The sequence below is a fragment of the Salmo trutta genome, chromosome 7, assembly GCF_901001165.1.
Source record: "Salmo trutta chromosome 7, fSalTru1.1, whole genome shotgun sequence".
Classification (NCBI taxonomy): Eukaryota; Metazoa; Chordata; class Actinopteri; order Salmoniformes; family Salmonidae; genus Salmo; species Salmo trutta.
The window spans coordinates 29656815-29681918 of NC_042963.1; the positions used below are offsets into that span (position 1 = coordinate 29656815).

At 39.7% G+C, this 25104-nt stretch overlaps 1 protein-coding gene across 3 annotated transcripts in view; it reads right to left on the reverse strand.

Moving 5' to 3' along the window:
- peak1 (pseudopodium-enriched atypical kinase 1) overlaps nucleotides 1-24599 on the reverse strand; it is a 288619-nt gene extending 264020 nt beyond the window's left edge. For all 3 annotated transcript variants that reach the window (XM_029758531.1, XM_029758529.1, XM_029758530.1), the window contains exons 1-2: nucleotides 24404-24599; nucleotides 24169-24252 (exon numbers count right to left, since the gene is read on the reverse strand). The gene's annotated coding sequence lies outside the window, so the exon portion shown is untranslated. The remainder of the gene's footprint in view (nucleotides 1-24168; nucleotides 24253-24403) is intronic.
- Nucleotides 24600-25104: the final 505 nt, after the last annotated feature.

Consider the following 25104-nt stretch of genomic DNA (forward strand, 5'->3'; position numbering starts at 1 on the left):
AATGCTGCAATTCACAGGTAAACATTTGTGCAATGCCTGCTGCTGACAAAACCTCCATAAAAATGATTCCATGTGAATGAAGCAAACCCATAGAAGGCTTAATGACAGGTTCAGTTGAGCCTTGGTTCAGGAGGTTGTTTTTCCCTGGTGTTAAGATTGGTCTGACCTAAACCTGACACATGCACAGCTGTCATAAACAGCACCCCGTGAGTGGGCACTTGAGATAAGTGTATGCGATAGTTGAGGCATCTAATTATAGGCCGACCGATATATTTTTTGGGGTCCGATACAGATTCAAATTATATTGTTTTACAGCGAGGAAATTAAAAAGTAAAATTTTTCCACCCTGAATTCTCAGAAATGCCATCATAAAGAGCAATTGTCCAATAACTACACTTCAAATGTTGATTTCATACATTGTGACAAAATAGCCAGCTTGAGAATGGCTGCAAGTGTTCAGATAAGCATGAGATCCCCTTTTTTCATCCTATTGTTTTTTAATCAGTTCTGTGGAGTTATCGGTCGATACCAATATAGCGTTAAAAGGCCAATAATAAATCGGTGCACCGAATTTAATAAAATGTCATTGTATGCAGTAGCTTTAAGATGTACCTTCACTGGAACTAAGGGGCCTAGCCCAAACAATGAAAAACAACCCCAGACCATTATTCCTCCTCCACCAAACTAGAACAGTTGGCACTATGCAGTCGGGCAGGTAGCGTTCTCCTGGCATCCGCCAAACCCAGATTCGTCCGCCGAACTGCCAGAACGTGATTCATCACTCAAGAGAATGCGTTTCCATTGCTCCAGAGTCCAATGGTGGTGAGCTTTACACCACTCCAGCCGACGCTTGGAATTGCACATGGTGATCTTAAGCTTGGGTGCAGCTGCTCGGCCATGGTAACCCATTTCATGAAGCTCCCGACAAACAGTTATTGTGTTGACCTTGCTTCCAAAGGCAGTTTGGAACTCAGTAGTAAGTGTTGCAACTGAGGACAACACTTGGCGGTCCCGTTCTGTGAGCTTGCGTGGCCTACCACTTCGCTGCTGAGCCATTGTTGCTCCTAGATGCTTCCACTTCACAATAACAGCACTTACAGTTGACCAGGGCAGCTCTAGCATGGCAGAAAGTTGACAAACTGACTTATTGGAAAGGTGGCATCCTATGACAGTGCTATGTTTAAAGTAACTGAGCTTTTCAATATGGGCCATTCTACTGCCAATGTTTGTCTATGGAGATTTCATGGCTGTGTGCTTGATTGTACACGCCTGTCAGAAACGGGTGTGCCTGAAATAGCCAAATCCACTAATTTGAAGGGGTGTCCACATACTTTTGGGTATATAGTGTATATTTCGCTAATTCTTGATATGTTCTGCAAGTGGCAGGTTATGTTTAGATGTCAACTTATTAAAGACTGTATAGTATACAAGTTGGTTTGGTGAAAACATGGGCACAAGTACCCTCTTTGCATTGTGCAATCGCTATGATAACACCAACTTAGGTGACTGCGGAAAGATTGGCCTAAGTTAACAACACAATGGTCATTTGCATGTAAAAGGACCAATGAGCACCAACATGTAAAGTTCATAGGAGCTTGTCAAATTGTGTGTCCAATAAAAGCTAAAGAGTCTATATTTTTTAATTCAGGCATATATACATTTTTCAACCCTTTTCCATCCTAAAAAATTAAGAATAAGCAAAGGCTTTGATTTCTGGTCAAAAAGATCTACCAGAAAAAGTCCTAAAAAAGTTTTATAAATACATTAAAACACAATGTTGAAGTAAAGACCCTTGCCAACTAATATACACACTTAAATATTTAGTTTGAGACATTTTTCTCTGCCTTCTGTAAGTTTAAGAAACATTGACTTGTGGCTTGAAATTCCATTACCAAAAACCCACATACCTATTTCTCTCATGAAGGACGATAATGAAATTTCACAGAAGTAACAAGTAGACCTATCAATTCCCTATAATGTTTTTTACTGATATCAATTTGAGTTATTAAATATTCAGTGATTAAAACTTAATTCCGTTACACAATCGGTAATGGAATTTCACCCCAAAAATTGGTAAAGGAATTTCTGCAATTGAATTGGCTACAATGGGAAATCATAGTTGTCACAAACCAGTTGGGTTCATAACTTTGCACAGTACGGTATAGTAAAGAAAAGTATAGTTCAGTACACAGTAGAGCAGACTAGAGTTGAGAACATTGTAATGTAATAAACTCTACTGTGTTGAACTTTACTCTATTGAGCAACTCTACTATTCTGTGCTGTACTCTACTGTACTGTGATGTCCACACATGTGAAACATAGACGTCTATAACTGGTTCAGATTTGTTCCGGTCCAACCAAATTTGGTCTTGTTTGGGGGCAGAGCTCATTAAGAATAACAGCCAGGGTGTATAATAATACCCAAATATGCAAAGGAGGATACCTTTGTGTACCTATTTAGGGTAGATCACTATGAAGAGAAATACATTCATATCCATAATTATGCATCTGTATAGTACAGATAAGGGACCCACGATGCAATTGTGTAAACAGGTGTAAATCCACTTCACTTACTGTAGTGTACTCCACTAGAACATCGGTATAATAATGGCAAATCACTATTAGAATGAGACAATACGTTCAACTGAAATCTTTCAATTACTGTTAAGCTCTTTGTGACGCAGCAACTGGGGTTCATCAGGGCACCATTACCTCTCCAATATATTGTTTAATTTGCAATTATTTTCCACATCTCCCTAATTCCTTCCCCAAGAAAGGCATTCCATGATTGGACATTTCATTGGAAACTAATCCTCAGACAGTGAACCAAGAGAGAGAACCCTTCGGGGACAATAAGGTGAATCTTAAAAGATGCACTATGCAGAAATCTCTTCGCCATTTCCTGGATGCTAAAATTTGAATAGTTTGCCTAATTTTAGATTGTGATAAAACAAGTATAATGTAAAGAATCATTGTAACATCTAAACCGCTGTGAAATATATTTTCCATAACCCAAAACATTTTATTTCCAGCTGGTGTAAAAAAAACTAATGTAAAAGACAAAAAAAACAACTTACAAACAGGAAAAATAAAAATAGTGTGCATATAACATATCTACCTCATAAACATGCTTTCAATGAGAATGACTCATGTCCACCTAATACCTTTTTTGCACTATTGGTTAGAGCCTGTAAGTAAGCATTTCACTGTAAGGTCTACACCTGTTGTATTCGGCGCAAGTGACAAAAAAAAACTTTGATAGATCTCTCACATTTTTATGCGAATTTGGTCTGGCCACCCAAAAAGTTACATATTGCCGCTTTAACACACACACACACACACACACACACACACACACACACGTGTGTGTGTGATATATATATCACACACACGTGTGTGTGTGTGAGATAGAGATATATATATATATATACACACACACACACACACACACACCTCCAATTGACTCAAATGATGTCAATTAGCCTATCAGAAGCTTCTAAAGTCATGACATAATTTTCTGGAATTTTCCAAGCTGTTTAAAGGCAGTCAACTTAGTGTATGTAAACTTCTGACTCACTGGAAATGTGATACAGTGAATTAGAAGTGAAATAATCTATAAACAATTGTTGAAAAAATTACTTGTGTCATGCAAAGTAGATGTCCTAACCGACTTGCCAAAACTATATTTTGTTAACAAGAAATTTGTGGAGTGGTTGAAAAACGAGTTTAATTGACTCCAACCTAAGTGTATGTAAACTTCCGACTTCAACTGTATACATAGGGTCAAGAAGCTATATATTAAAGTGTAAATGGAGCTATGAATACAGGACCATTTTGCCTAATTTCTGGCCATTAAAAACATCAAACTCATAAAACATATGATCAGTACAACAAGTGCAGGACCATGAGAAACTGACTCTCTAACCAAGTGCTACTAACAAATCCCAATGTGGCATTTCAAAAGAGGCAAAGGAATTTCAGAAATTGTTCCAAGATGAAAACCAAAACCTTAGCTACATGAAGACAAAGGCCATTCTTTCCTCCTCGGTGGAATATTTCCTGGACTAGACTATTGGCAAGGCAGGAGGAAAGAAAAAAAGAGAAGTTACCTGTTACAGCAATCAGAGCACCAGCAGCTGGTTTACTGCAGTTAGTCAGAAGGTTAGTGAGAAAGTCAGTCAGACCTAGGCCAATCACAGACAGCAGGCTTGGGGCCCCTGCCTGGTGCCAGTGCTCTGCTGTGAAATGTACTGCCTGATCATAGAGAGCGGGTTGTCAGCACTCTTCACGCAGGGGTATATTTAAACCTGCCTCAAATGAAACTGGAAACTTCTTTATAGTGGGAATTTGGAAATGAAGGTGCACAAAAGCAAAGCAAAATACCTCGGGACGTTTGTCAGAGCACGAGAGCAGGGGTCAATGATTCCGATATGTTTAGGCTATACCTATCAAGATGAATCTATACGCGTTAACCCTCATCTCTCTCTTTACTCTCAGGTGCTAAAAGAACTTGCAGAGCTGGAACTAGGCCTATGTGATGATAGCAAACACGGATTATATTGTCTGTGTGGATAAATAAAATGCCTAATCTAGATACAGTAGGCTCAAATAATTAAATGTAAAATGACATCCAGAAATGTCAGGTTCTGCAATGAAACTACTGAATTACATTAAGCTAAGAGAGTCTCAACCGGATGCTTTCTCAAGGCCTATAAAAGTTTGATCGTTTCGGTGGGTATCTTTTTAGTTTGTTGAGTCGAGTGTCTTAGGCCTATAAAGTTCCATCACTTGAGTGAAATGCATACCAGTGGCAGTCAGTGCCATTTAAGATTAGGAAGGACAATTTTTTTTTTGTTTCATGAGCATGGCCTTATTTCTATTTCAGCATATTGGATGACTCATTCATTTTCCATTCACCCAGATCAATGTAACATTGATTGGTTTAAGTTATTACATACATGATACTCAAATTTTCCCTATACCCATGATGAGGTTGCTACAACCTAGCCTACGAATGAAAGTTTACAATGTAGGGGCACAGGTAGATATTTTTTTGTTGTTAATCAAGGTGACAGTGACACATACCACCTTGCACACAACTAGCTGATTTAGGGTGTAATCACTAGTCCAAACAGTTGCAACCGAGAGTTTCTAAAGGACAAATTCAGGTATGTTTATCCCTGTTTCGTTCAGTGTGCTTCCGTTTAAGAAACGTTTTAACATAATCGGCGGAATGAATAGACCCTTGATCATCCCCAAACACAATTCACATGCATATCAGCCACATACAAACAGTATGATCTCTTTGCATAATTCCTTCTTGCATCTACGCCTTATTCTGTGACCAGGCGAAAAAACCTTTCCAAGCCAAACTTTCATACCATAACGGCTAACTGCTCCACACAGCCTACATCGTTGTCACCATATTAGCTAACGCCATAGTCAACATAGCTACAATTACTAACGCGTTAGTAAACCCGCTACAATCATGTAGTACAGTGTACAGCAAGCGGTTTAGCAGTTACACCGGCAGGCCCCAGTGGCAAAACACAGCCTACAAATCTTAAAGCTGACCGACTTGGAAGAGTTCCAGTGTTGGATAGCCATAGCCAGCTTCCTAACATAGCATACCTCTCTGTTTGAGCCAGGTGTTGGAGTATTGTTAAACTCGCTAGATGCAGTCGCTAGCTAGCTGCAACATAACTTTTTGAGCAACCCAACCAAATTCACATAGAAATGTGTGTTATAGATCTGTTATCATTGAAAGCAAGTAAAGAAATGGTAGATCTGTTCTGTGGCTATTTCTATGCTTCCCTTTCTTATGTTTCATCTTTGCGTTTTTTACTTTTGGTTTTGTACAACAGCTTCAAACAGCTGAAAATACAATACTTTTGGTTATGGAAAATATATTTCACAGCAGTTTAGAGGGTACAATGATTCTCTACACTATACTTGCTTGTTTAGTCAAACTGAAATTAAGCTAACTATTAAAATGTTTGCTAAGCAATGTGTTTCAATCAATTATTTGTTGACATGTGAATATATTTAGTATAATTTTATCTAAAAGGGATAACTATTTATATGAAATTCACTGAGGATGATCCTCCCCTTCCTCTGAGGAGCCTTCACTTTTACATGCCTTTCTGCATGTAATGTGTGTTACAGCCTAATGCAAAAAGTTTATTCATAAATAGTTTTGACTTTTATCTCAGACACGTCAGATACCGAATACTGGTGCTTAGATTAAGAGCTGTGGAATTCCTCCCAAAGGGTGTTGAGCTAAATTGAAACAGGAAACTGGATTCATCTTGAGACTGAGATTTTCCCAGAGTATTGGCAGGTCTTGTTTGACGGTGTATCAAAAGCCTTAGGCTGCTGGGGTTAGTTTCCGATGAAAGGAAACATCATGTGATGCAATAGCAGTTCAGATGAAACACTCAATAACATCCTCATCAGTCCATTGCACAGTGGTACCTGACTGAAAATGTCCTGTTGCCAACAAAATACTTTGTTGCGCTACAGAAAACAGTAGTTGGGTTGATGGGTAAAAATACCCCATATTTTAGCATAAGTATTGTAATTACGTGCATGTATTTTCAAAAGTGGACTTACGCATTACAAAAGTCACTTTTTTAGAAAAAGTTAGTTCCCCAAGGTCTTTAGAGGTTATATTCGTGCATTAGTTCCCCAAGGTCTTTAGAGGTTATATTGGTGCATTTGGACGTGGATATGTGTGGTTCTAAGGTATTTTAGATGCATATCATGTTATGCCATTTGCCCATCTAAATATGTGGGATATGGACCAAAAACGGTCTTGGGATATCAAACATGGAAATTTACATTTACGTCATTTAGCAGACGCTCTTATCCAGAAATATGTGGGATATGGACCAAAACCTGTCCTGGGATATCAAACATCAGTATATGTGGCCAGTTGGACGTACTGCCAAATTCTCTAAAACGATGTTGTGGTAGAGGAATGAACATTACATTCCCTGGAAACTGCTCTGGTGGACATTGTTGCAGTGAGCATGCCAATTGTACACTCCCTCAAAACGTGAGACATCTGTGGCATTGTGTTGTGACAAAACTGCACATCTTAGACTGGCCTTTTATTGTCCCCAGCACAAGGCGCACCTGTGTAATGATCATGCTGTTTAATCAGCTTCTGGATATGCCACACCTGTCAGGTGGATTGATCATCTTGGCAAAGGAGAAATGCTCACTAAAAGGAATGTGAACACATTTGTGCACAACATTTCTGAAAAATAAGCATTTGCATCCAGACATTAAAACAGAATTCAACAATACAAAAACATTTACTGAACTCAATAGGAAATCAAATAAATGTATTGAATTTTTTATAAAATGTATTTGCCCCAGTTAATTATAAGACATGAACAAATGCATCAGTGATTAGTGTTGTCACGATACCATCATTTTTCTAACACAATACCAGGCCAAGTATCACGATACTGAGTATCGAGACACCACAGGGGGAAAAAAATTCAGCGGCCTAGCGTCCTGTTCGACCCGTCCCCGGACACTTGTTCCCATTTATAAGAGTTATGCGCATTTGCTACACATTAAGCCAGTCACTGATATTCATAATTTTACTCAATTTAAAAAAACATTTTGAATTAAACTTCACACTGTATAATATAATGTATATAGAGTGACTAATTTGCATATATTTGCAAAGGCCTACCTGTGATTTGGCTTGAGGAATGGGAGGAAGGAATATACAGTACATGCATACTGATCTGCATGTCATTGTGGCAATAAAGGGAAAACACTGCATGAAGCCTTCTCTTCAGTTAACACAGACAAACACTCTCCATCCCTCCCACACTGTCTCCCTCCCTCTTAGAAACACACACCACTTTCTCTACCAAAAATACACACAGCTTCCAACTTAAAAAATGTTACGCACCAAACATAATGTAAGGAGCACCAGAAAGAGAACGATTTTTTATACAGTTTGGCCTATATGAATTCTAACTTTGAAGCACATCTCCTGCCTGTCACCAAGGGAGAACCCCAAGGCTCAATCCTAGGCCCCACACTCTTCTCAATTTACATCAACATAGCTCAGGCAGTAGGAGGCTCTCTCAACCATTTATATGTAGATGACACAGTCATACCCAGCTGGCCCCTCCCTGGATTTTGTGTTAAATGCTCTACAACAAAGCTTTCTTAGAAAGCGTGTTGGACACTCTACCCTGAACCTTGCTCTGAACACCTCCAAAATAAAGGTCAGGTGGTTTGGTAAGAAGAATGCCCCTCTTCCAACAGGTGTTATTACTACAGCTGAGGGTTTAGAGCTTGAGGTAGTCACCTCATACAAGTACTTGGGAGTCCTTCTCTCAGCACATATCAAAGCTGCAGGATAAAGTTAAATCTAGACTTGGTTTCCTCTATCGTAATCGCTCCTCTTTCACCCCAGCTGCCAAACTAACCCTGATTCAGATGACCATCCTACCCATGCTAGATTACGGAGACATCATTTATAGATCGGCAGGTAAGGGTGCTCTCGAGCGGCTAGACGTTCTTTACCATTCGGCCATCAGATTTTCCACCAATGCTCCTTATAGGACACATCACTGCACTCTACTGCAGCCCTCATCCTCCACAAACACCAGTTCTGCCTACAGCACCCAATGTCACAGGAAGGCCAAAAAGATCAAGGACAACAACCACCTAAGCCACTGCCTGTTCACACCGCTACCATCCAGAAGGCGAGATCAGTACAGGTGCATCAAAGCTGGGACCGAGAGACTGAAGGCCATCAGACTGCTAAAACAGCAATCACTTACTCAGAGGCTGCTGTCTAGATTGAGACCCAATGATCACTAGTCACTTTAAAACAATGCCACTTTAAATAATGCACTTCAATAATGTTTACATATCTTATGTTACTCATATCATATGTATATAGTGTATTTCATATCATTTATTGCACCTTGCCAATGCCACTCAGCCGTTGCTCATCCATATATTGTATGTACATATTCTCATTTACCCATGTAGATGTGTGAATTAGGCAGTTGTTGGGAAATTGTTAGATATTACTGCACTGTCGGAACTAGAAGTATAAGTATTTCGCCACACTCGCATTAAAATCTGCTAACCATGTGTATGTGACCAATAAAATTTGATTCGATTTGACAAAGCAAAAAGAAAAAAAACAAGCTTCGAAATTTTTGCAAATGTATCTAAATAAACAAAACTGAAATATCACATTTACATATATACTCAGACTCTTTACTCAGTACTTGAAGCAACTTTGGCAGCAATTACAGCCTGGACTCTTCTTGGCTTTGACGCTACAAGCTTGGGACACCTGTATTTGGGGAGTTTCTTCCATTCTTCTCTGCAGATCCTCTCAAGCTCTGTCAGGTTGGATGGGGAGCGTCGCTGCACAGCTATTTTCAGACCTCTCCAGAGATGTTCGATTGGGTTCAAGTCCGGACTCTGGCTGAGCCTCAAGAACATTCAGAGACTTGTCCCGAAGCCACTCCTGCGTTGTCTTGGCTGTGCTTAGGGTCATTGTCCTGTCAGAAGGTGATCCTTCGCCCCAGTCTTAAGTCCTGAGCGCTCTGTCCTGAGCGCTCACCAACAATACTGAATGAACAATGAACACTTATTTTAACTTAATATAATACATTAATAAAATCAATTAAGTCTCAAATAAATAATGAAACATGTTCAATTTGGTTTAAATAATGCAAAAACAAAGTGTTGGAGAAGAAAGTAAAAGTGCAATATTTGCCATGTAAAAAAGCTAACGTTTAAGTTCCTTGCTCAGAACATGAGAACATATGAAAACTGGGGGTTCCTTTTAACATGAGTTTTCAATATTCCCAGGTAATAAGTTTTAGGTTGTAGTTATTATAGGACTATTTCTCTCTATACCATTTGTATTTCATATACCTTTGACTATTGGATGTTCTAATAGGTACTTTAGCATTGCCAGCCTAATCTCGGGAGTTGGTAGGCTTGAAGTCATAAACAGAGCAATGCTTGAAGCATTGCGAAGAGCTGCTGGCAAACGCAGGAAAGTGCTGTTTGAATGAATGCTCTATCAAATCCTAGACTTAATTATAATATAATAACACACAGAAATACGAGCCTTAGGTCATTAATATGGTCAAATTCGGAAACTATCATTTCGAAAACAAAACGTTTATTCTTTCAGTGAAATTACGGAACAGTTCCGTATTTTATCTAACGGGTGGCATCCATAAGTCTAAATATTGCTGTTACATTGCACAACCGTCAATGTTGTCATAATTATGTAAAATTCTGGCAAATTAGTTTGCAACCAGCCAGGCGGCCCAAACTGCTGCATATACCCTGACTCTTGCACAGAATGCAAGAGAAGTGACACCATTTCCCTAGTTAAAAGAAATTCATGTTAGCAGGCAATATTAACTAAATATGCAGGTTTAAAAATATATACTTGTGTATTGATTTTAAGAAAGGCGTTGATGTTTATGGTTAGGTATACATTGGTTCAACAACAGTGCTTTTTTCGCGAATGCGCTTGTTAAATCACCCATTTGGCGAAGTAGGCTATGATCCAATGATAAATTAACAGGCACCGCATCGATTATATTCAACACAGGACAAGCTAGATAAACTAGTAATATCATCAACCATGTGTAGTTAACTAGTGATTATGTTAAGATTGATTGTTTTTTATAAGATATGTTTAATGCTAGCTAGCAACTTACCTTGGCTCTACGCTACACTCGCATAACAGGTAGTCAGCCTGCAACGCAGCCTCATCGTGGAGTGCAACGTAATTGGCCATAATCGGTGTCCAAAAATGTTATGAAAACTTGAAATTGGCCCTAATTAAAATCAGCCATTCCGATTAAATCGGTCGACCTCTAGTCTGAAGGTACCACGATCATCTCTACAAACAATAGTACGCAAGTATAAACACCATGGGACCACGCAGCCGTCATACCGCTCAGGAAGGAGACGCGTTCTGTCTCCTAGAGATTAACGCACTTTGGTGCGAAAAGTGCAACTCAATCCCAGAAAAACAGCAAAGGACCTTGTGAAGATGCTGGAGGAAACAGGTACAAAAGTATCTATATCCACAGTAAAACGAGTCCTATATCGACATAACCTGAATGGCTGCTCAGCAAGGAAGAAGCCACTGCTCCAAAACCGCCATAAAAAAGCCAGACTACAGTTTGCAACTGATGGTACTTTTTGGAGAAATACCCTCTAGTCTGATAAAACAAAAATTTAACTGTTTGGCCATAATGACCATCGTTATGTTTGGAGCAAAAAGGGGGATGCTTGCAAGCTGAAGAACACCCTCCCAACCGTGAAGCACGGGGGTGGCAGCATCATTTTGTGGGGGTGCTTTGCTGCAGGAGGGACTGGTGCACTTCACAAAATGGCATCATGAGGAGGGAAAATTATGTGGATATATTGAAGCAACATCTCAAGACATTAGTCAGGAAGTTAACCTGTTAGGGTATAGGGGGCAGTATTTTCACGGCTGGATAAAAAAAATGTACCTGATTTAATCTGGTTACTAATCCTACCCAGTAACTACAATATGCATATACTTATTATATATGGATAGAAAACACCCTAAAGTTTCAAAAACTGTTTGAATGGTGTCTGTGAGTATAACAGAACTCATTTGGCAGGCAAAACCCTGAGACAGATTCTGACAGGAAGTGGATACCTGATGTGTTGAATTGACTTTAAGCCTATACCATTGAAAAACAAAGGGAAGGAGGAATATTTTGGCACTTCCTATTGCTTCCACAAGATGTCCCCAGCCTTTACAAAGTGTTTTGAGTCTTCTACATTGAGATCTGACTGAAGAAGAGCGTTGGAACGGCGATGGCCCATTAGACACCTGGCGTGCGATTTGATGGTGGGTACTCTCATTCCGAAACGTTTTAAAAGAGAACCCAATGGTCCGCCTTGAATTTTATTCATGTTCTGGTTAAAAAAGGCCCTAATGATTTATGCGATACAACGTTTGACATGTTTGAACGAACAAAAATATATTTTTTTCCGTTCTTGAAGTGAAGTGAAGTCCGGCTGGCTTAGATCATGTGCTACAACACGGAGGTTTTTGGACATAAATGATGAGCTTTTTTGAACAAAACTACATTCGTTATGGACCTGGGATTCTTTGGAAGTGACATCTGATGAAGAGAATCAAAGGTAATGGATTATTTACATAGTATTTTAGTCTGTATCGCAATGCGTATTTTTCTGGGCGCAGTGCTCAGATTATTGCAAAGTGTGATTTCCCAGTAAGGTTAATTTTAAATCTGGCAAGTCCATTGCGTTCAAGAGATGTAAATCTATAATTCTTTGAATGACAATATAATATTTTACCAATGTTTTCTAATATTAATTCATTATTTTGTTGTGATGACTTGACTGCCGGTATTGGAGGGAAACGATTTCCTGAACATCAACGCCATAGTAAAACACTGTTTTTAGATACAAATATGAACTTGATAGAACTAAAAATGCATGCATTGTCTAACATAATGTCCTAGGAGTGTCATCTGATGGAGATTGTAAAAGGTTAGTGCATAATTTTAGCTGATTTTATGGTTTTGGTGACGCCTGTCTTTGAATTGACAATACACTACACACAGCTATTGTCAATGTACTCTCCTAACATAACCTAACTTTATGCTTTCGCCGTAAAACCTTTTTGAAATCGGAAAACGTGGTTAGATTAAGGAGATGTTTATCTTTCAAAGGGTGCCAGATAGTTGTATGTTTGAAAAACTTGAATTTTGACATTTATTTGGTTTCAAATTTGCCGCTCTTGAAATGCACCTGCTGTTGATAGGGTGCGCCACGGGTGGCACGCTAACGTCCCACATAGCCCCAAGAAGTCCTCTACGGGCTAGGGGGCAGCATTGAGAATTTTGGAAAAAAATATGTGCCCATTTTTAACTGCCTCCTACACCAACTCAGAAGCTAGAATATGCATATTATTGTTCAGGTTTGGATAGAAAACACCTTAAAGTTTCTAAAACTGTTTGAATGGTGTCTGTGAGTATAACAGAACTCCTATGGCAGGCAAAAACCTGAGAAGGTTTCATGCAGGAAGTGGCCTGTCTGACAAGGAGTCGTTCTTCTTGTCTCTGTTTATAGAAGAGTTGGGATCTTAGCTGTAACGTGACAATTCCTAGGGCTCCAATAGGCTCTCAGAACCCGGGAAAAACCTGAACGATGACGAGGCAGCCTCAGGCTGAAACACATTATCGCCTTTTCCAAGTGTCGCATCAGAGGACAATAGAATTAGGCGCGTGCGTGATTCGACCCCGTGGAGTATTTTTCTTCGGCTGTTTAGCTCATTGGAGATTCCCGGTCGGAATATTATCGCTTTTCTACGAGATAAATTGCATAAAAATTGATTTTAAACAGCGGTTGACATGCTTCGAAGTACGGTAATGGAATATTTAGAAATTTTTTGTCACGTTCTGCGCCATGCGCACGACCGTGATTTAGCATTCTGATAGTGTCTAGAACGCACGAACAAAACGCCGCTGTTTGGATATAACTATGGATTATTTGGGACCAAACCTACATTTGTTATTGAAGTAGAAGTCCTGGGAGTGCATTCTGACGAAGAACAGGAAAGGTAAGACCATTTTTCTTATAGGAAATATGATTTTGGTGAAGGCTAAACTTGCCGGGTGTCTAAATAGCTAGCCCGTGATGGCTGGGCTATGTACTTAGAATATTGCAAAATGTGCTTCATCCGAAAAGCTATTTTAAAATCGGACATATCGAGTGCATAGAGGAGTAATGTATCTATAATTCTTAAAATAATTGTTATGCTTTTTGTGAACGTTTATCGTGAGTAATTTAGCAAATTGTTATTAAATTCCCGGGAAGTTTGCGGGGGTATGCTTTTTCTGAACGTCACATGCTAATGTAAAAAGCTGGTTTTTGATATAAATATGAACTTGATTGAACAGACATGCATGTATTGTATAACATAATGTCCTAGGTGTGTCATCTGATGAAGATCATAAAAGGTTAGTGCTGCATTTAGCTGTGGTTTGGGTTTTTGTGATATTATATGCTTGCTTGAAAAATGGGTGTCTGATTATTTCTGGCTGGGCACTCTCCTGACATAATCTAATGTTTTGCTTTCGTTGTAAAGCCTTTTTGAAATCGGACAGTGTGGTTAGATTAACGAGAGTCTTGTCTTTAAATAGCTGTAAAATAGTCATATGTTTGAGAAATTGAAGTAATAGTATTTCAAACGTTTTAAAAATCGCGCCACTGGATTCAACTGGCTGTTACGTAGGTGGGACGAATTCGTCCCGCCGGTCCCATAGAGGTTAAAGCTTGGTCGCAAATGGGTCTTCCAAATGGACAATGACCCAAGCATACTTCCAAAGTTGTGGCAAAATGGCTTAATAAGGACAACAATGTCAAGGTATTGGAGTGGCCATCACAAAGCCCTGACCTCAATCCCATAGAAAATGTGTGGGCAGAACTGAAAAAGTGTGTGCGAGCCAGGATGCCTACAAAACTGACAGGAGCAATGGGCCAAAACCAGGAGGAATGGGCCAAAATTCACCCAACTTATTGTGGGAAGCTAGTGGAAGGCTACCCAAAATGTTTGACCCAAGTTAAACAATTTAAAGGCAATGCTACCAAATACTAATTGATTGTATGTAAACTTCTGACCCACTGGGAATGTGATGAAAAAAAATAAAAATCTAAAATAAATAATTCTCTCTACTATTATTCTGACATTTCACATTCTTAAAAATAAAGTGGTGATCCTAACTGACCTAAAACAGGGGATTTTTACTTGGCTTAAATGTCAGGAATTGTGAAAAACTGAGTTTAAATGTATTTGGCTAAGGTGTATGTAAACTTCAACTGTATGCCCCTAATGCAATTCTAAAGTATAATAGATCCAGTGTGATTTCAGATTTGTCAAATTATTGTATTCTGTTGATTTTATATAACAACATTTCAACCTCGTTTAGCATGATCTATTCAAATATGACATAATTCTACTATTTGAATTCATTTGCGTCACTGTCAATGACATACTTTTATTTTGAAGGCTAACCGCAAAGTAAACTATTGTGGCTAATTCTTATTGTGGCTAGCTTCACATAGATGGGTACGACCACCATTCAACAAATAAGAACTGTCTTATGAAACAGGGTCATTTTAGATGACACCTAGCTATATAATTAGTTAGCTAACTAACTATAGCTACTGAAACAGATGTTTTTGGGGAAGAACATTGTTTGCATCTATGCGCTAGCTAGCTTTTTTTTAATGACCAGCACTGTAGCAAGACAACTCTACCAGCATCATAGCATACCTATCAACGAATCGTTGTGATATATGAAATACGAGTGATAGTGTAAACAATGTGTAATATCTACGTAAATATATATAATTAATGAACGTGTTAAATTATTATGTGACGTACAGTCATATTCAGGTCCTGATTGGACAACAAGCTTATTTGACACGTCAAATAGTGTTATTTGATGTGTATCTTTTTTGACACGCAAAGACCCAAATGGCATTCCATAGTATGAGAAATCCTGGTTGAGAATGAAACTGAACAACGAAACAGCACAGCAAGTAAGTGAAAGAAAAAGGTTTTGATTATGTTTTACTGGTAATGGGAACATAAGTAAATGCCAACAAAATAACTTTTTGGTCAGTGTGGTGTGTGTGTGTGTAACCTTTATTTAACTTGGCAAGTCAGTTAAGAACAAATTTACAATGACGGCCTACCCCGGGCCAAACGCTGGGTCAATTGTGCACCGCCCTATGGGACTCCCAATCACGGCCAGATGTGATACAGCCTGGATTCGAACCACTGAGATGCAGTGCCTTGGACACAGCGGTCTATGTGTGTGTGTTAACTATTTAACTGTACTAGAATGCTTAAAAAGGTGCTACATTTTTTGATATCTCTTATCAATATCGTTTTTTTGTTTGGTTAAGGAAAATATCGGATATCGGTCAAAAATATATCATTGGTGCATCACTAAACATAATAATTGGCCATTTAGGCTAGCACACTTCAAAGTAAACTTGTTCTAGTACAACAGAGGCCTATGGTGCATGTAAACAGCATAATTTGTCCCCCAAAGTAGAGGTCTGCATGGGACTGATTTCTTCATCCCGCCTGCACCCGCAGCTTTCATACCGCACCAGCAAGCATCTACTGTCTGTCCGACTCCCACCCGCTACCACAAGAACTTGTCTCGAACCCAACCGCAGTCCCGCAATGTTATTTTAGGTGTATGTGATGCAGCTCACTTGCCAGCCATGGTCCCAGCAATTTTGCGCCTTATAGGCAATATCAAAATGCGAAAAAATAACCTCTGAAATAGGTTAAATTACCAGAGATTCTCACCTGGTCCATTATATTAGGCTATCTGTATTACTGGGCTATATCAACCAATAGGCTAGACATAGTTTGAAGAGAGCAGAGTTGGAGAGACTTGCACTTTCTCTTGAGATACGTTTTATAGCCTACCTTTAGGAGTGGGACAATTTTCAGACGGAGACAAATATGGTTGATCAATATTTATTTCTAGGCGATGTAGTAAACTATAGCCTAATCATTTAGGAAGTACATATCCTTGCAAAGATAACTGCCCAGTGCTTCTCCGCCCATACATAGACTACAGCCTACTCTATTTAATTGAGACCACTTGCGCACCTGATCTCACAGGTATGGCTACTGAATATGAAGCAGCAAGAATGACGACAGTGGACACTTCCACTTTCTCTTAACCTACGTTTTGCATACAGCCTACCTTTTAGGAGAACGAGTTGCAAGCAAATAAATGGGTAATCAATATTTATTGAAAATGAAAAAGGTGCAAAGCTCGCTCACCATGGTAGCCTGTGGGCGCTTTGGGCCTTTTCAAAAATGTTTTGATTGCACCTCGACTCACGTTGGTTGAGCGCCCTTCACTTCCTTCCATTATCAATATATATCCTGAACAGAAATATAAACGCAACATGTAAAGCGTTGGTCCCATGTTTCATGAGCTGAAATAAAAGATCCCAGAAATGTTCCATATGCACAAAAAGCTTATTTCTCTCAAATTGTGCACAAATGTGTTTACATCCCTGTTAGTGAGCATTTCTCTTTTGCCAAAATAATCCATTCACCTGACAGGTGTCCTATCAAGAAGTTGATTAAACACATTATCATTACACAGGTGCACTTTGTGCTGGGGGCAATAAAAGGCCACTAAAATGTGCAGTTTTGTCACACAACACAATGCCACAGATGTCTCAAGTTGAGGGAGGTTGCAATTGGCATGCAGACTGCAGGAATGTCCACCGGAGTTGTTGCCAGAGAATTGAATGTTTATTCCTCTACCATAAGCCGCAGGCCACATTCAACCATTGTCTGAGCCCAGGACCTCCACATCAATGGCTGCACCCCTACCCAGTCATCTGAAATCCATAGATTATGGCCTAATTTATTTATTTAAATTGACTGATTTCCTTATATGAAAAATATAAAATTGTTGAAAGTGTTGCATTTATATTTTTGTTCAGCATATTTTACAGCCACTGTAATTAACTATAGTCTAATCATATTGAACTTAATTTCCTTGGAAAGAACTGCCACTTGATTCTCCGCCTATTTCAAATGAGACCACACATATAGATAGATGGTCTTCCCTGTGGCTCAGTTGGTAGAGCATGGTGTTTGCAACGCCAGGGTTTGAATCCCACGGAGGGCCAGTAAAAAAAAAAAAAAAAAAATGCATGAAATGTATATATTCACTACTGTAAGTCGCTCTGGATAAGAGCGTCTGCTAAATGACTAAAATGTAATTGGTTAGCTGACATCTTCACGAAAACGATGTGCGCACTTTAATGGAGCAGAAGTCAATGTGTTGTAATTCTGGATGGCCAGATTGCTAGCAAGAATGACAAGTAACTGCCATTTGGGGAATCATAAGTGGCTCGTTTCATCTGGTTCTTGATACCATGGGTTATTTTTAGGTGTTTTGATTGCATGTCAATGCTAATATGGCTAAAATTGTAGAAAAGCTGCATTGCTTGCCAAATCATGGCAGCTTTATCCCAAATTCAAAATGGACTGGTTGATTAAAGTAGGGAAATGTTTTCCAACCATAAGATGCAGTTCTGGAATAATAGGAGTCTCATCTATTTTAGGCTTTTTTGTGAACTGCTAGTGTGCCATTTACTCTTCGTAAACCTAGGCAGGTTCCGGACTGAAATATGCAACAAAAACATTGTTTTAATGCAGGCAAATAACATTCATTACATGTGTCATTTATCAGACCCTCTTATCCAGAGCAACTTAGTGCATTCATTTTTTATTTAACATTTATTTAACCAGGCAAGTCAGTTAAGAACAAATTCTTATTTACAATGACTGCCTACAACGGTCAAACCCAGATGATGCTGGGCCAATTGTGCGCCGCCCTATGGGACTCCTATTCACAGCTGGTTGTGATACAGCCAGGAATCGAACCAGGGTGTCTGTAGCGATGCCTCTAGCACCGAGATGCAGTGCCTTAGACAGCTGTGCCCCTCGGGAGCCCCAAAATGCATCAGTCTAGGAGCATACTTTGTTTCATGTTCAACAAAAGCTTACCCACCAAGTTTAAGCAAAAGAAAGCGTGCCAAATACGGGCATCTTCTGGTTAAAAATGGAATAATGTTAGCTTTCTAAAGCTTTAAATTGTATCTCTCAACATTGTAAAGGGAATAACACCGTTGAAACTGGAGTAAACGGTGAACAATGATATTGATAAGAAAGACGCACCTGTTTCAGTAATGCAAGTCGTGGCTCAAATAGCCGTGCAGTCCACCAAAGGAATTAATTTCATAGAACCTTGAGTTTTTACTAATAGCAGAAAATGTATGGTTTGTGGATAAATTCATCATTACCTTGCGGTCTTACTGAAGTTAGCAACGTATGATCAAAAATTGAAAAATGGCCTACGAAAACCCACACTCTGTAGGGTAAATAAGACTACATTTCCATGTCTGAACTGCACACCCCTAGCTAGATCAAACAGAATGTAGAAAACATTAGGAACACCTTGAGATGCATCCCTTTTGCCCCCAGAACAGCCTCAATTATGGGCATGGACTCTACAAGGTGTTGAAAGCGTTCCACAGGGATGCTGGCCAATGTTGACTCCAATGCTTCCCACAGTTGTGTCAAGTTGGCTGGATGGGGACGTCCTTTGAGTGGTGGACCATTCTTGAGCATGAAAAACACAGCAGCTTTGCAGTTCTTGGCCAATAGCTTCTACCCCCCAGATGATCAGGCTGCTGAATAGCCACCACTAGTCAGCTACCTACTCCCCTTGTCCCCCCCTAACCCCCCACCAACTGACATTTTACCCTGCCTCCACCCCAATGGACATTTAGCATGCTGAATAGCCAACACTAGTCAGTTACCTACCGTAATTTCCGGACTATTAAGCGCACCATAATATAAGCCGCACCCACTGATTATTTGTATTTATTTTTTTATATTTTGAACATAAATAAGCCGCAGGTGCCTACCGGTACATTGAAACAAATGAACTTTACACAGGCTTTAACGAAACACGGCTTATAACAAAAATAAATAGGCTTTAACGAAACACGGCTTGTAACAAGAAATAAAAAATTAGCAGTAAGCTTTAGTTGTCTTTTGCACTGAGTCAATTCCTCACGCTGCTGTTTCCAACGTCTTATCATCGACTCATTAAGACCAAGCTCCCGTGCAGCAGCTCTATTTCCTTTTCCAACAGCCAGATCAATCGCCTTCAACTTGAAAGCTGCATCATATGCATTTCTCCGTGTCTTTGCCATGATGAGGGTGACAAAATGACAACCGTAATCAGAATGATGGGAAGTTTGAGAGCGCTCGATTTAATCTAAACAGTAAACAAAAAAGTTGTTTGACCTTAACCTGTTCGGCAATTTCTTTGGTGTAATGAAAGCTTCATGCCGCCAAAAAACTGAGCACATCACAGAATGTGTTTTTTTGGAGACATTTTTTTTTGAAAGCGAGAAAAATCCATATATTAGCCGCGTCATTGTTTAAGCCGCGAGGTTCAAAGCCTGGGAAAAAAGATGCGGCTTATAGTCCGGAATGTACGGTACTCCAATCCCCGCCTGCTCCCCAGGTCTTATTTCCATTTGTCCTGTAATGTTGGAACTTGGAGCTCAAGAATTTCACTGTAACCTGTAATTACGGTGAGCTCCAAAAGTATTGGGACAGTGACATTTTGTGTTGTTTTGGATTTGAAATTATACAAGGACTATGAGGTTAAAGTGCAGACTGTCAGTTTTAATTGGATGGTATTTTCATCCATATCGGGTGAACCATTTAGAAATGACAGCAGTTTTTAGGGACAAATTCACTTGTGCCTATTAAAGCAGTCAAAAGTGTAGTATTTGGTCCCATATTCCTAGCATGCAATGATTACGCCAAGCTTGTGATTCTACAAACTTGTTGGATGCATTTTTTGTTTGTTTTGGTTGTGTTTCACATTATTTTGTGCCCAATAGAAATTAATGGTAAATAATGCTGTATCAATTTGGAGTCACTTTTATTGTAAATAAGAATAGAATATGTTTCTAAACACTGTTACATTAATGTGGATGCTACCATGATTACGGATAGTCCTGAATGAATTGTGAATAATGATGAGTAAGAACGTTACAGACGCACAAATATCATACCCCAAGACATGCTAACCTCTCACTATGACACTAACAGGAGATTAGCATTTCGGGGGGGAATATGATATTTGTCCCCCCTAGAATGGGAGGGCCTTGTACAAAAGGTGGTGTAATTTCTAAACGGTTTACCAGATATGGATGAAAATACCCTCAAATTAAAGCTGTCAGTCTTCACTTTAACCTCAGTCATTGTATAAGAGCCAAAACAACTAAATGTGTCACTGTTGTCCCAATACTTTTGGAGCTCACTGTACATGTGTAACCCTATACGTGAGACAATTAAACTACCTAGTCTAATCATGCCACAATGTTAGAGTTTAGTCAATGGATTAACTGAATAAAACTTGGTTCAGTAAACAGCCAACTGGTTTGATAAACCAAGAAACCAAGTTTAAATTCAAGATAAAGAACAACATCTACTGTCTGCAATTGTCTCCTTCAGTTTCCTGTTAGTCTGCTGCAGTAGGTTATGTTGTGTGGTGTTTCCCAGGCAGGCTAAAGCTGGGTCACACCTGTTCCCCTGCTAGCTCTTCCGGCCGGCTGAGGGAAAGGGAAGTTTTCAAAGGCCAGGGTGTCACATGACATTTCCTTTACAAGTAAGCTTGTGCTTGGCTACCCCCCCCCCTCCCAATCCTCCCCAAAATGAATAATAGGTGAGTGTCTCTCTGAAACACAACCAAATAAAGAGTCTCAGGTCAGGTCAAGTTCTGAGTCATCTCTCTGGTAAACTACCACACACATGCTATGCAGCGCTGGGAATTGCCAGGGACCTCAAGATACAATATTATCACAGTACTTACGTGCCAATACGATATGTATTCCGATTTACACAATTCTATGTATTGTTATTCAATACTGTGATTTTATTGCTATTCCAATGTCCAAACATATTGCTCACCTGCTGCAGAGGGACAAGAGAGAACCATAAGAAAACGAGTTTTGATCAGTCATGGAAATAAAAGTGCTTTAAATTGGCTCCCTATTATAAAATAAGATGGAGAACAAGCTACAAAGGAAAAATACTGGAGTTTTGGTGCAGGTACAGCCAACTAGCGCGAAAATAATATTGCGATATTGTCATTACGATATATTGTAAAAAAATTCTATCCCAATTTGTAATTGTATTGATTTTATCCCCCATCACTAATGCCATGCTGAATTTGATTGATTTGAAAAAATGCAGTACAACAGAGGTTTTTAGATACCTCTGGGGAACAGTTTAGGTGTAAATCAACTATCAACCAACCACCATATAAAATGTTTATGATTTGCAAAGTGAAAGGGAAAGAGCAAACAGAATGCCCATGTCCAAGGTGACGTCTGAAGTATTCCAAGCAATTCAACTTTCAAAAAAAAAATCTGTGACCCAAAGACTGTCAGTGAGGCTTGTGAATTTTGACTGAAAATATAATTAATTGGGACTAGTCAGTTTTGACCTGGCTTGCCATGGAACAACACAGTCTATTGTTCACACTAAAGGATATTAGGTGCTGTATGTTTTCCCAAGCTGGGACTCAATCCAAGTTGTCAAAGGCAAGGGCAGAAAGGGTTTTTGACACATACTGGTGGGCTGGTATCGTCAACCTTAATTAGAAATGTCCCATCTCACTGTACCTCCTAGCATTCACTGTAACAAGTGAGGAAGTAACAAAGTTAACTGCCTGCTATTGTGGACAGTATCAACTCATGAATGGCAATCATAACAATGCTGAGGCACTTGTGTAAACAAAAACAGAGACATATAATCATCCACCAGACAAAGGAGGGAATTTGACACAAGTCACCTACACCATCTCTGGATCAGAAGACGAGCCCCCTCAGTAACAGAAAAAGTAACTTAATTTTGGTAGGGCATTTAGTTCTCAGTACTCCAATACAGCTTAAACCCGTCTAAATGACTATCGTCCTGTAGCACTCACATTTGTAGCCATGAAATGCTTTGAAAGGCTGGTCATGGCTCACATCAACACCATCATCTCAGACACCATGGACCCATTCCAATTCACATACTGCCCCAACAGATCCACAGACGACACAATCTCTATTGCACTCCACACTGCCCTATCCCACCTGGACAAGAGGAACACCTATGTGAGAACGCTGTTCATAGACTACAGCTCAGCGTTCAACACAATAGTGCCTTCCAAGCTCATCACTAAGCTAAGGACCTTGGGACTAAACACCTCCCTCTGCAACTCGATCCTGGACTTCCGGATGGGCCTCCCCCAGGTGGTAAGGGAAGGCAGCAACACATCCACCAATCTGACCCTCAAAACGGGGGCCCCTCAGGGTTGTGTGCTTGGTCCCCTCCTGTACTCCCCGTTCACCCACGACTGCGTGGCCAAACACAACTCCAAGACCATCATAAAATTTGCAGACGACACGATGGTGGCAGGCCTGATCAGCAACGACAATGAGACAGCCTATAGTGAGTAGGTCAGAGACCTGGCTCTCCCTCAACGTCAGCAAGACAAAGGAGCTGATTGTGAACTACAGAAAACGGAGGGCAGAGCATGCCCTCATTCACATCGACGGGCTGTAGCGTAGTGGGTTGAGAGCTTCAAGTTCCTCTGTGTCCACATCACTAAGGATTTATCATGGTCCACAAACACCAACTCAGTCGTGAAGAGTGCGCGACAACACCTCTTCCCCCTCAGGAGGCTGAAAATATTTGGCATGGACCATCATATCCACAAAGTTGTACTGCTGCACCATAATAACCATCTTGGCTGACTGCATCACCGCTTGGTATGGCAACTGCTTGGCATCCGACCAACCACAGTAATATGTACATATCTACCTCAATTACATCGTACCCCTGCGCAGACTTGACACTGGTACCCAGTGTATATAGCCATGTTATCTTTACTCATTGTGTATTTATTATTACATGTTTTACTTTGATATTATTTCTCAATTTTCTTTCTCTCTGCGTTCTTGGGAAGTGCCGTTAGTAAGCGTTTTACTGTTATGCCGCGTTCAACACAACTGGGAACTCAGAAATCTCCGACTTCCCAGCGTCCAAAACAACTAGGATCTCAGGGGACAAAACTAGTTCCGACTAGCAAAAATCGATTTGAACGGTAAACCAACTCGGAATTCCAATTCCGACCTGAAGATCACTGACGTCGTGATTTAAATTCCCAGTTGTTTTAATCGCGGCATTAGTCTACACTTATTGCTTACGACACGTGTGACTCCTTGTGCATAAGTCATGGGCAACAGTCCAGACGAGCTCCAAACAGCCATTTAAACAAAGTTGTCAGCAAAACATGTTTTGACAACTGCTATATTGATGCACTACTTATAATAATTGAAGTGCCTCATTTTTGTAAATGCTCTACAGAGTCCCATAGTGACCCAACTATGCCAGCGTTACAGTAACCACGCAATGAATGAGCAGGTAATGTTTTACCACTTAATTACCTGCAGTAGCACGGAGGAGTCAACTTTTCCCGTTGGTAGCTAGGTAGGCGACTACTGGATGATATGCCTTTATCCAAGGATCAACTGTAAATAAAATATATGTTTTATGATAAATGTCAGAAAACCCTGTCCCAAAAAGACATGGCATATATTTTCGTCCCTGTCCACACAGGAACTTTAGAGCAGATAGGAGACTTTTGGCCGTTTCTATTCGGAAAGCACTTTAAATGTATACCGTTAGGTCCTTTATCTTCTCTCACGTTTCTTCAAGTTCTTGACAATCATAATCCGCTCGTATGTTGCTGTCGAGTGCGGGGACAAAAAAACAACAAAAAACATCCTTCGGTATTTGAACAGTTCTGTCAGTGCTTCTGCGTAGACTAATCTTTCACTCCTCTGCGTGCTACTATTCGCTAGCAGCACTGAAGATGGCGTCACTCAGATACGGTAATAAAGAAACCTTCAAAATAAAAGCCCCATTTCAAAAACATTGTAAGGTGGAAAACTCATTCAAAAGATAACATTTGTATCTATTTCGATTGTTTTGTGCTTATAAGCAAATGCAATAAGACATTTATGGTAAAAAAAAGTTTTACATATGTTTTAAAAACATTATTTTAAGGCCACTATTAAAAAACACAATCTTCCGACTGGTATGTTGACAATATTGGACTGATAGTGAAAAAACTATTCTTAGTGCCGATGTAAGAGTTGGGTTGGGAGTACTCAGTAGGGTCTGTAGAATCTGTATATGGTGTCATTTCATGGGTCGCTGAATAATACAGAGTGTTGCTGGCCTTTTACTACACCTTCCATTAAAAAATCGGACTGTTTCCATGGTTACCCATGAATATCATTCTGAAAGAAATCGCTGGAAAAAAGACCCAATTGTCTCTACAAGGCAGAATGTTGAATAAATTGATATTTACACTTATT